General features: G+C 39.7%; 1 protein-coding gene across 5 annotated transcripts in view; it reads right to left on the bottom strand.

Moving 5' to 3' along the window:
- The window catches only part of ATG7 (autophagy related 7), a 220,410-nt gene that overhangs the window by 68,342 nt on the left and 139,935 nt on the right, over window positions 1–12,133 (bottom strand). The window lies entirely within an intron of this gene.

Below are 12,133 nucleotides of genomic sequence, written 5' to 3'. Positions count from 1 at the left end.
TTCCAGATCTTACAGTTAATTTAATTTTGTTGTAAGAGCAAGCTAGAAGCTCTTTACTGGGTCAATAAAGCACACAGGCTACCACAAGTGCCCTATTTCTGAAGGCCCATAAGAAATCTGGTTAGGCTACAGTGAACTGTGCTGGATGAGGAGAGGAACGTTAATGCTCCTGGATACAGAAATGCAGCTCTCATCTTGTATTCCCTCAAGTGACAAGGTCAAATGTATCATCACTCTTCCTCTAAGAGTATGGGAATGGCTGGAAAATGTTCTATGATTAAAGGAAGAAATTCAGTGGACTAATAGGTAGGTTTGTTGGTGATGTGGTTTTATTTTACTCTTAAAACCAAATCTATAGAGGTATCTTATTTATAGAATTTCCCACTACCCTCTTCGACCAAACTCTCTGCTGACAAGTCAAGACCTGGTTACCAATGGGCCTGGCTTACTCATTTGTGCAAGTGAGAGAGCTCAATAAGAGATGCGAGGACCATAATGCAAAAACCCAACAAGACTGGGCAGCTAGCTGTACACTGCTTCAGCATTTCCATCTTTAACTCACCCACACAGAGCTTTGAGTGCCAGAGGGGCCAATCTGCAGAGTTTGCAAACACTACAATAATATATTGGGTCCACCTGGGCAGTGGTTCCAAAGCTATTTTAGACCAAAGATAATATCTTTTAAGAATTTAATGATATCAAGCCTCCCCCACCCCTAAATACACACAGATGCAACATTTTGTATACAGCCCCTGGGTGTTCAGGAACCATCTGTTCCCACTCGCTAAGCCCATCTTGGTCCTACAGGAATTCAGAGGAACAACAGTTCATGGGGGTTTGTGAGGAGTGGTAGGAGAATCAATTTTCTCTATAACACAGTTCATTGCTATGAGTGCCAGCTCTTCACAGGGAAAGGGTTAATGAATGATGTGAAATTCAGAGCCCAAACATTTATCTATCTGTACTGCCTAACTCTGAGTGGCTATAGAAAATCTTGGAATCTTAGTGATTTCCAAAGGTGCTAAGAAACAAAAGTCCAAGAGGATGCTCTGGGAGAGCGGGTGGGGAGCAGGGCAGGCATGGTCCAAGCCTTGGAAAACACTACCAGGTGCCCCCACCCACCACCCTAGGAAGGGGCAGGGAATCCTGTTCTCTCTTGCTCAGTTCCACTTAGTTCTTCCATTCTCCACTTATGCAAAGACTGCAGATTCCTTGGATGAGCTGTACCAAATCCAAATGGTTAAAAATAATTTGCTAAATACCTTCCTAGATAAATTGAAATCCAAGACCTTTTTGAACCTTGTCCAGCTATCCCTCAAAGGGTGAGTCGGCTGAATGTCACGCACTTTCCTAGCTGAATCCCTGAGTCACACTTCTGCCTGTCAATCTTCTGATGTCACAAGTCAAACTGTGCCATGAAAGGCTGAGTAAGCATCTTTAAGAAATAGAAACTCGACTGTAAGAACAACAGGTATTTCCAAACACAAAATGTCTCTGCTCAATTTCTAACTCAGCTACTGTATATAAATTTAGCCATGACACTGGGAGGGGAATTTTTAAAAATAGAAGTCAAAGGAAAAGAATAACAACAATGTACCAGTTGCTATCTTAGGCAAGACGTATAAAGTGGTAAACATGACATATAATGTCTTTACCCTTATGGGGATTATATTTGAGTGGGGGCTACAGTAGGAGACAGAAAATAAATACAAATAATTTCAGATAGTGACAAGTGCCAGATAGAAAATAAGACAGGATAAATAAAGGAATAAAGAATGGTGGAGGTACTATTTTTATATCCATTTTACGTATGAGGAAACTGGGGATAATTGTGGTCAGGTGAGTTCAAGGCTACACAGCTAGTAAGCAGTGACTTTAAACTCAGGTCTGTCTGAGGACAAAGTTGTTCCTAACCACTATTCCATGCTACCTATTCATATTCAAGAGGAACCAAAGAATCTGAGAACAGATATGGCCAGAGACCATCAAAATTTTAAAAAGACCCTCCCTTTAGGACATCAGCAAAATTTTGAGATCTATGAACTCAAATAAGTGTGTTATAGGCTGACATTGTAATGCTAATGCAACTAACATTTGAAATTCTGTACATGACATTTAACATACTTAACATCCTCTAACATAACATAACCCTCTGAGATGAGAATTACTGTCTTTATTATATTTCATTTAAGTGCACTAAGGCTGAGTTTATAAATGCAAAAGCTGCAATCCAGGCCTCCTGTCTCTGAGTGCATTGCTTTTTCCATTACACCATGCTGCCTTCCAGAAGACTCCCCAAGGAGCTCCATTTTTCTCCCACTGGGAGACAAGGGAATAACTAACTTGGCAGTACAGACAGAAAGGAGTGACTGTTTTGCATCTCTGCCAAGCAAGTATTCATGCCCTTTGACACAATACCCAATGGATCTTTAGCAGCTTAAGCATTCTAGAATTTGCCGAAGAATTTTCTCACCTTCTCTGTATGGGGTCCAAAATTAAGAGGGGAAAAACATATTTATGTCTCATTCAGAATTCAAAATGTAATAAATCCTTCAAGGCCCTGGCAAGTTTCTCTAATCCACTGTAATCATGTTTCCTTGTATAACAAGTCTTGTGATGTCTGCAGCAGCCTCTCTCTATAGTAACGGCAGCCTGAGAGCTGGAGTTCTTCTTCTCGTGCCTGGGGGATTATTCCATTTTCCACATTAGGAGTAAGCCACAGACTTTAGGTTCTAAAACAGAGCCAGAAACACTGACTAGAATCCAGATGCCCTAAATATAATGAGAACTAAATTTTACTGCCTTCTGTGAAAGACACAAATGAAAAGAATGTACCAACTTCTAGAATTCTGGTCCAGAAAGCAAAGTTATGAATAGAGCCAACATGGGTTCTATTGTACTGAGAGACTCCTTAAAGCCACCTGGAGACTTTCCAATGACCTCCCCTGCTTCATATCTCTGGTTTTTTTATTTTTACAAAAGCCAAACATACTACTAGGGAAGTAGGACGTGCTACAGGCTCGTCATAATAAACCAGGTTTTCACGTAGCTCTAGAACTTTCTGTAGGTTTCTTTCTACATTAAAAAAAATTTATGTTTTCAGGGATTGGTTTCATAAATAAATGATTTTTCTCTATGGTTAGACAATCACTTCTAATTATTAAATAAATTTTAAACTCTTTAATGGAAATATCCTCATTTTCTATCATTTAGCATTAGATTAGTGTCTCACCTCAAGTTATATGTGTCTCACCTCAAGTCGCAACTGTTAATAATTATAATAATGATGATGACAGATGTCTCATTTGTTGAATGCCTACTATGTGCCAGGATCTATAAGTGCTTTAAATATATTATCTTATTTAATCCTAACAGTTCCTCAACAAGGTTGTTATTATTTCCATTTTACAGCAAAAAGGCTATATTTTATGATGGTTCTGAAACCTGCCCAAGGTTACATAGCTGGTAAACAGCTAAACTTTGAATACAGGGGATTGGACTCCAGAACCGATTTTGGAATAAAAGGTGAAAGCCCTCTCCTCCCCACTGTAGAGAGCCACTGCTTTTAGCAACTTGCTCTCATCAAATCTTTCTGAATTAAAGTTGGTTTTCATAGGAATAACTTTCTTTTTACATTGTTTTTTTTGTTTGGGAGATACTTAATCAAATGGTACAATTACAACAAATCCATGTGTCAAGAAACACAAAAGACTTGGAAAGTGTACCCCTCAATTGGTGGAAGCAGAAATGTGCAGGTGTCCTAAAAACCAGCCTACTAGCTGGGAGCATCCAGCCTTCCGGAGACAGCAGATCATGCTTTCACAAGGGAGTGCAGCGTTAATTAACCAGGAGAGTCGATTAAGGGAAAGTTGGTAAGGAAAGCTTTATTGAATATAACTATTTTTAAAAAGCATATTATGCTTGCGATTTTTCAACTGGCTCTTATCACTTATTCATTCCTCTCCTGATGAACTCTCAGGTTTGTAATAGACACCTTTAGTTTTGTCTGTCCAGCGCCCTCCTGTCTTCTGGTTATGGCAAACACCTTCTGATGGGAACCTCTTCTTCACCCCATGCCAACCATGTTCCTTTATAAACCCTGTCTCTCTGGCCCAACTTGAGTGGCTCCAAAATGAGCAACAGACTTGAGCTGAGCCCTGAGTTTTGATCTGGTACCCGAGAAGACATGGGCCAGTCCATGTCCGGTGACGGAAGTATGAATTTGTAGGCTTTGGAGCTGCCAGCAGCCTGTCTGCAGGGAGACCTGTTGCTGTTACTGCTGAATGGCAGGCAGCTTTTTCTAAGGTTTGCCTGATCAATCGCTCTTTCAAATGTGTTCAGTGCTCCACTGTTTCCACGTGCCTATGATAATTCAAGTTGGGTTTATGTCAGTTGTAACCAACAGAGTCCTGAATAATTTAGAAACGGTACCAAAAATGGAGAGTTGAAAGAGATCAAGTCTAAATGCAAAATAAAAAATAAATAAATAAATGATAAGACGAGGTGGGAGGGGAGGCCATGACAAATATTTCATCCACGGTGAAAAATTCCCAATTGCTCTTACAACATAGTAAAACATTTGGTTTAACAAGTTTGAAAGTTTAGGAAACTGAAGAAAGTATCAGATTATTGGATAGCATTGTCTACTTCTTATACCATTTCATACAAGAAAGAGATGCTTCAGTGGCAAGCTGGCCCATCTGGAGGCAGGTAAGAAACAGCAGAATTGGTGTATAAGACCTTAAAGGGAGGATCCTTCTATTTTTGGTCTTAATCTTTCTTTTCAATGCAAAGGCTGGATTTTTTTTGTTGCAAGCCATAGTCAATGGTTACTGGGGATGATGGGAAGCTGATAAATGGACAGGAGTGAAGGGAAGGCCCAGAACTCATATGCAGACTGAGGGTAGGGGAACTTTCCAAGGCCCCAACCAAAGTTCTTAAATTGAGTCTCAGAAGGAGAAACAGGGCTCTTAAACAGCTGTTGGAGGCACTGACTTCCAGTTAGAAACTTTGAGGGCTGAGTAGGTTTTAATGGCTGGACCCCTCAAATTATTTGGAGTTGTCCCTTGGATTAAGATTTCATATTTTTAGAATGAGGGCATTGGATAAGATAATCTCCAAAGCGTCCTCTCAGTTTTAATGTTTTGTTTCTAGGTGATTAAATATAAAGTCTTATAATTCTCTTAAAACTACTGAGAACTCTCTTCACTCTAAGCATCAAACTTAAGAGCAAATGTAGGGGTGAGAGAAATTAAGCACTTGCTTGTGAGTCTTTGTGATTTCAGACTACAACTTCAGTTTCCTCGCCTGTGAATGGGGATCCTGAATGCCTGTCTTCACAAGGCAATGAGAAGGGAAAAGTGAAAGCCTTCTGACCTCTCTTAAGAGAAGGTGCTATGAAAATTCTAAACTGGATTAGGGCAAAGCTCTCTGAACACAAAGCTTAGCTCCAAAATGACTTTATTTATTATTCATTCATTCATTCATTTGCCCTAGTGATGCCATTTCTGACTCCAATCACTGCTCCCTGCAGTTTTCACACATCTGTAGAGAACATGTTTCCTAATGGACACAGAATCAGCCTTGAAGGAAATGCCAGTGCTGGCTCCTCTCTGATAGTTCTGATTTTTTCATTTAGCATCCTATTCCATCTACCAAGTATGGACTCCCTCTATTCCTGGCTTTATCTTTCCCAGAGGTCTTACCACACGTAAACTTGTAAAATACTGACCCATCATGACAGATAAGTTTCATCCACTCTTCCTGGGTGTGAAACAGCATCAAGACTCAAAAGAGATGACTTACTAATGGTGGCATTGTATGTATTCTGACTATGACAGTTAAAAAAAAAATGGGATTGTTGGTCACGCCAGGTGGCTGTAAAAATACACTCCCTATAGACTCTGCACACATGGTTTGAATTAGGGTTTGGACTAACTGGCACCTTCTCTGAGAAGCCTGTCTGCCCTTCCTAGGCGTAGACAGCGGCTCTTTCCTTTGTGCTCCCCCACAGCACTTTACAAGAATAACTACCACACCATATAGAAATCGTTTGTTAAAATTTACATGTTTCTGGCTGGAAAAAAACTTTTGGAGACAGGGGCTTTGACTTATTCATCTTTCTATTGTTTGTCTTGTACAAAGTGGGAATTCAATAAATTCTTGTAGAATGAATTAATAAATTATGTGAATCACTACATTCTATTCTCCTCCTGAAGGGAAAATAATCTCAGAAGCCATGTAGTTTAGAGGGAAACCCTGACCTTGAACTAGACCATAGCTGGCAAAGACACACACTTGTGCATGATGTATGATACTCTTCATGCTAACACCGAAATGCATAAAAGAATGCTCAGACAGAGCCTACACTATTCCTTTAAAATTCAATATGCCACGTTAAAACAACATGAAAAGAAAGTTAACTCAGTGAACAAACAACTGATCCACCCAGTTATGTAGCACTGCAGCTGCCTACTTTTTAACTGATTGTTTCTTTAAAAGAGACACTCTGTCCTGAGATGTCTCAGAGCTGTGGTAAGTGGCTGTTAAGTTAAATCTCTGCATGAGTTCAGACATGTGAGAGGCAGTATGGTGTAGTGGTTAAAATCGCAGACCTCAGAGCATTGCTCCTAACTCATAGGGCTGTTCTAAGGATTTGATATATTAATACATGTAAAGTGCTTAGAACAGTGTCTGGCACATAAGCACTATTAAAAGTAAGCATCAGTTACTATTTTTGTATGTGGCCTGGCTAAAGTCTATCAAACAACTAGTAAAATAGCCATTATCCATTAAGTAAGGCTTGGTCTATGTTGGCACTCTCCTTTGCAATTCAATGGTTTCATTATTAACTGATGGCTATTGCCTTGATAAGAGGTCATTAGAACAGGACTGGCAGGGTGACAAATTGTGCCTGCATTTTATTTTTTTCCTCAAAGCCAATTACTCTGGCTGTTATCAGGCAGGAGAACTAGGTAGCCCATTACCTTCCTCTTTGCTTTGGAGTTATATTTCATGTTCAACTTTGGATGCTTTCTTTAGTTGAAGTTTCCTAAAATAATGACTTAAAAAACAACAACAACAACTTGGCTCTTGCCCTTTTATTCTCATTCTAAAGGATTGTAGGCTTAATGATTTCTATGGTTTTGAATGTAACTATCTTAATTCTTTTTTTTGGCATCAGGCAGAATGTATATAAGTATAAAAACAAGTATTTGTCAGAATCTTCGTGCTAAATGTCAGCAAGACTTGTGTCTGAGATGATACATTATATTTTTATCGCATGTACCATCATCATCTTGGAATACAAGGCAAATCTCATGTTACATTCTACAGAGATATCAAAAAAGGTTTTCTTTTTGTTGATATTTCACTGTAGTGATTCATTGTTAAAATCTCACGCCTACCCTCCCTACCCCAATATCATTGCTCCTAGACAAAAAGTGAAACTGAAATCAGAGAAGGCCGAAGACAGACATATTATCTAGTTGAAACTCATTCTTTTTCATCCTCTATCCTGATTCATAGAATCGAAGAGCTCATTGACTTAAATTCTCTAATTTTATAGAGGGCACCAAGACCCAGAGTGGAGAAGTGACTAGCTTAAGGTCACACAGTGTGTTAATGGCTGAGCTGTAAGTAAAACTCAAATCTGACTCCCAGGCCCGTAGAAAGGCCTGTGTTCTTTTTAAAATGCCAAGGTGTCTCTTTAGACCACCGAAATAGAAAATAAAGTTTGCTTTCAGTAGTCAATTTAAATTAAAACTCTTAAAATGTGTTGGTGTAGCAAAATGATGGGCTGTTTTGAATACATCAAGGCAATAACTCCATAAAAATCAAAGTCTTCTGTGAAATATTTCTGTTGCAAAAATTCATTGAGGCATTTAATGTGTGTCATTCACTTAGAAATCATGGGCCAATTCCAAAACCAGAAAATCGAATCACTCATTCAACCAATGCATACTTGCTGGTTAATTACTATGTGCCAGGCAGTATGCTAGGTCCTGAGGATATGCTATCAAAGACACTGTCCTTGTCCTCAAGGGGCTCAGGTATAGGGCAAATATTCGACACATGTGCTATCTACCCATATTCTCTTAGGTGTTTATGACAGACACCATTAATTCATTATATGACTATCTTTCCTGCTAAGCCTGAAACAGTCCCTTCCCAACATAACTCTCTAAGCAGCCATGAGCAATGGATAAGAGGTGTACAAGAACTGAAATTTATCTATCATCCTGGACTCTTATAGTCACTACATGCCTCGTAAATGCTAGGCAATTTCGAGTTCTTACTGTATGTACTAGAACCCTGATTCCCTCAATCAGAAGAGAAGAACTTAATTTCTTTCATTCATTTAGTGTTGATTAAACTCCTACATGAAGAACAATTCTTCCAGGTACTGGGAGAACCCTTGAGAATGTCTCGTGAAAGACCAATTATGCCCCAATGAGACCCCAGTTTTTTCACTTGAAATTTCCATTTCAGATTGGGCAGCACAGCCCTCTCTCTTATCTGTCATCACCCACAGTTGCCATCTGCTGCTAGAGAATCAAATAGAGTTGCTGTGCCACTCACTTCAAAGCAGCTGCTTATCACATCCAGTGATGTCCCAACTGAGAAAAGAACCAGTTAGCGACGATGCTGCTTCATAAAGTTCTTCCTGCCCATAAGAGTTTGGAAAATACTGCTGACTTTACCTTAAGGGGGACCCAAAGACAGCTGCAGGGTCTCCACTTCATAAGCCTGGCATCTTTCCTCTCATTTGTTTAAGCTGTTTCTTAGGGTTTAATCAAAGGAGAAAAAACAGGAAGACGTCTTTTTCTTTTAATGGCTTTTCCTGTGTCTTTCAACATTTTAATTATTTGAGATAAATAAGTAAAGACTCTGTGAAGCCCCTCTTTGTAGAGGTGCCTTATAACCCCAGAGCTGACCTTTCTCAGTAGTGTGGAACAGTGTGTATTGTTGCCCGGAAGGAGACATGTTGGAAGCTGCCCTGTCTTTGCACTTCAAAGAATATCTCCCCTCAGAAGTTTCAGACCTGTGGGGTACTGTACACCACTCACCTGCATTTTGCGGATCAGTTTGCCTCCAATGCCTGGGCCTCAGAGACCAAGTATGTTTAGAAAAGTACAGATACAGCACAAACAGAAAAAGGTGACATAACTTAGAAAAAGAATTTCCAAGTATCCACTTCTTTCTATTACATTTTCATATCCAAATAATGATTGTGTTTTTTGTTAGGCAGACATGGTGGTAGTTACTGGATGAAGTAGAAGGAGACATGAGGGCTTTTTCCTGCCCTGAAAGGTTTAAATTTCCTAAGGAAGGAAATAACCATGGGATTTAAATAAAATATATAATGCTGCCAAGAGAATGGTAAAAAACAGTTACCAAATGACCCAGCAACTTCACCCCTAGGCATATACCCAAAAGAACACAACTTGTATACAAATGTACATAGCGGAATTATTCATAATCCCCCAAAAGTAGAAACAACTCAAGTGGCCATCAACTAATGAATGGATCCAAAAAAGGTGATAAAAAAATGGAATATTACTTTGCCTCGAAAAGGAATGAAGTTCTGATACATGCTACAACATGGATGAACCTTGAAAACATTATGCTGAATGGAAGAAGCCAGTCACAAAAGACCACTTATTGTAGTATTTCATTTATGTGAATCCAGAACATGTAAGTCAATAGAAACATAAAGTAGATTAGTCATTGCCTAGGTCTGGGGGTGCAGTAGGATGGGGGGTGATGGAGCTTGGGGAAATGAGGGCTGACTGCTAAAGAGTATAGGGTTTCTTTTGGGGGTGATGAAAATATTCTAAACAGGTCATGGTGATAGTTGCTACTCTGAATATATTTTAAAAACACTGAATTGTACACTTAGAAAGGGCAAATTGTAGGATAAGTGAATTATATCTCAATAAAGCTGTTACAAGAAAAACCCCTATGCTGTCTTAAAGGCTTAAAGGCAGGATAAAGAATTTCTGGCTTGGACGATTTAAAAGAGCATTGTGAGAACAGCTTAGGTATTTGAGTTAAGTTTTGAGGATAAATCATTAACTGGCATGTGGGGGAGATGGATAGGGTGCCAGTGTGAGTCAAAAGACAACGATGTTCTGTGACTGTGAATAAAGGAGCCTGGTTAAAGAGGGAGCCATCAGTGAGGACCTAAGGAGATAAGGCTGAAAATAGAGTATGGCCAGATTGGGCTAAATGTGAGGGGCTAAAGATGGCCCCTGTGAGGGCAGAATCCGTTCAGCCTTCCAAGTGCTGGTGGTTTCCAGGCCGACAAGGAACAAGTTGATAGACTTCTGGTCAGCCTCTCTCACAACTGTTAGGAGAAATGGTGCCCTTGAGGGAAGGAACTGTGGGGAAACTTTCATACCTCTTCAAAATGAATATGTGGGAGGTCTGGATATGCTTCAGACACCCTACTCTGAAAGAGGGGATGGCAAAGAGTTGGATATGGGACACAGAAGAGCAGAAGAGGAGCACATGAATGTCCAGGAGCCATCTTCCAGAAACTGATCACTTTGGACAATGCTTTTTCAGAATCATCACCATTATAATTTAGCACGTGTGAGTCTTATGGGTAAAGAGAAGAAAACAAGTTCAGTGAGAAATTTTAGGACTTTACTATTTGAGTGAAGTTCCACTTAAAATCAGTGACTTATTTCCTGAAAAGTTTCCAAGAATCAAAAAGTCATTCTGAGGATCTTAGTTTCCAGGCTCAGTAAATCGTAGTTCCTCTTGCGTTAAGCACACCTCACTTGGAATAATGTATGGCTCTATATAGTAATTTTTTTCATTAAACTACTTCATTAAAATTTATATGTAAAGAATTATACATGAGAGAAATAAAGCTGACCTTTTATAAATCAGTCTTTTCAGTAAGTCAGACTATCATTCTGTATAGATCTGTTTTGATCATTCTGTTTTGATCATTTCAAAACAAACAACTGAGAAAATACAGCTTCTTGGAGGCTGCGTCTTTCGCATACTATATTCTCTACAGTGGAACTGTCCTATGGAACTTTCTGCAATGATGGAAATGCTCTATATCTACACTGTCTAATATGGCAGCCACTCACCACTTGTGGCTATTGAGCATTTGGTGTAACTTAGGAACTGAAGTTTTTATTTTATTTTTCTCTAATTTAAATTTAAATTTATAGAGCAATATGTAGCCAGTGGATGCTATATTAAGTAGTGCAGCCCTGTAGGAACCAGACAGTACAGGCGTACCTTGGAGATATTTTGGGTTTGGTTCCAGACCACTGCAATAAAGCGAATATCACAATAAAGCAAGTTGTAATCTTTTTGCTGGTAGAGGCTCTTGCCTTCAATTTGTTAAAAAAAAATAAAAATAAAAATGCATCATCTGTGAAGCGCAATATAGCGAGGTATGCCTAGACCTTTTTCTTCTTAAGTGTTCAATAAACATCTGTTAAACTGAATGAGAATTTATGTAATAAATCCAGACCAAGCTTCTGCTATATGCCAGGCACTCTGCTAGATGGGTATGAGTGACACACAGCCTCTGAATGAGTTAGAATTCCTGGTGCAAGGGACAGAAAACTCACCCCTGATGTCCTCAAGCCAAAAGGGAACCTGTCAGCTCACCCGCCTAAAAAGACCAGAGTAATGGTGCCTTTAGGGCAGCTTGGCTCAGGACTTAGAGGCTAACACTACAACCATTCTTGTCCTCTCTCAGCTCATCTAGACTCGGCTCTCTTCCAGGTGTGGTCTCCATGCTCAAACTGGCTCTTCACTCACATATAAGAAGGCTGCCCCAACCCAGACCTCATGTTGGCAAAGATCCAAGTCCTGATCCAGCTCTCCTAGCCAAAGACTCATTGGATCTCACTGGTTATACCTGGGTCATATGCCCATTTCTGAACCAATCATTATGGCCGGGGAAATATGATGTGCAGACTATCTTGGGCCTCGGTTACATGCTCCAACTCTGAGCCAAACGTGGAGCCAACTCCACCAGAAAAGCACATGGGATGAGAATGAGGTTCCGGATGGTTTCTCAGAGTAAAATCGTGGTACTCATTAGGGAAGAGAAAATTTTGCTAGGCAGCAAAAACAAAGATATCCATTTTAGTCTCTA

Source organism: Pteropus medius, unplaced genomic scaffold (assembly GCF_902729225.1).
Source record: "Pteropus medius unplaced genomic scaffold, Ma_sr-lr_union100, whole genome shotgun sequence".
NCBI classification, from domain to species: domain Eukaryota; kingdom Metazoa; phylum Chordata; class Mammalia; order Chiroptera; family Pteropodidae; genus Pteropus; species Pteropus medius.
Note: the sequence above shows the minus strand (reverse complement) of the source record. Positions and strands in the feature narration are given on the sequence as shown.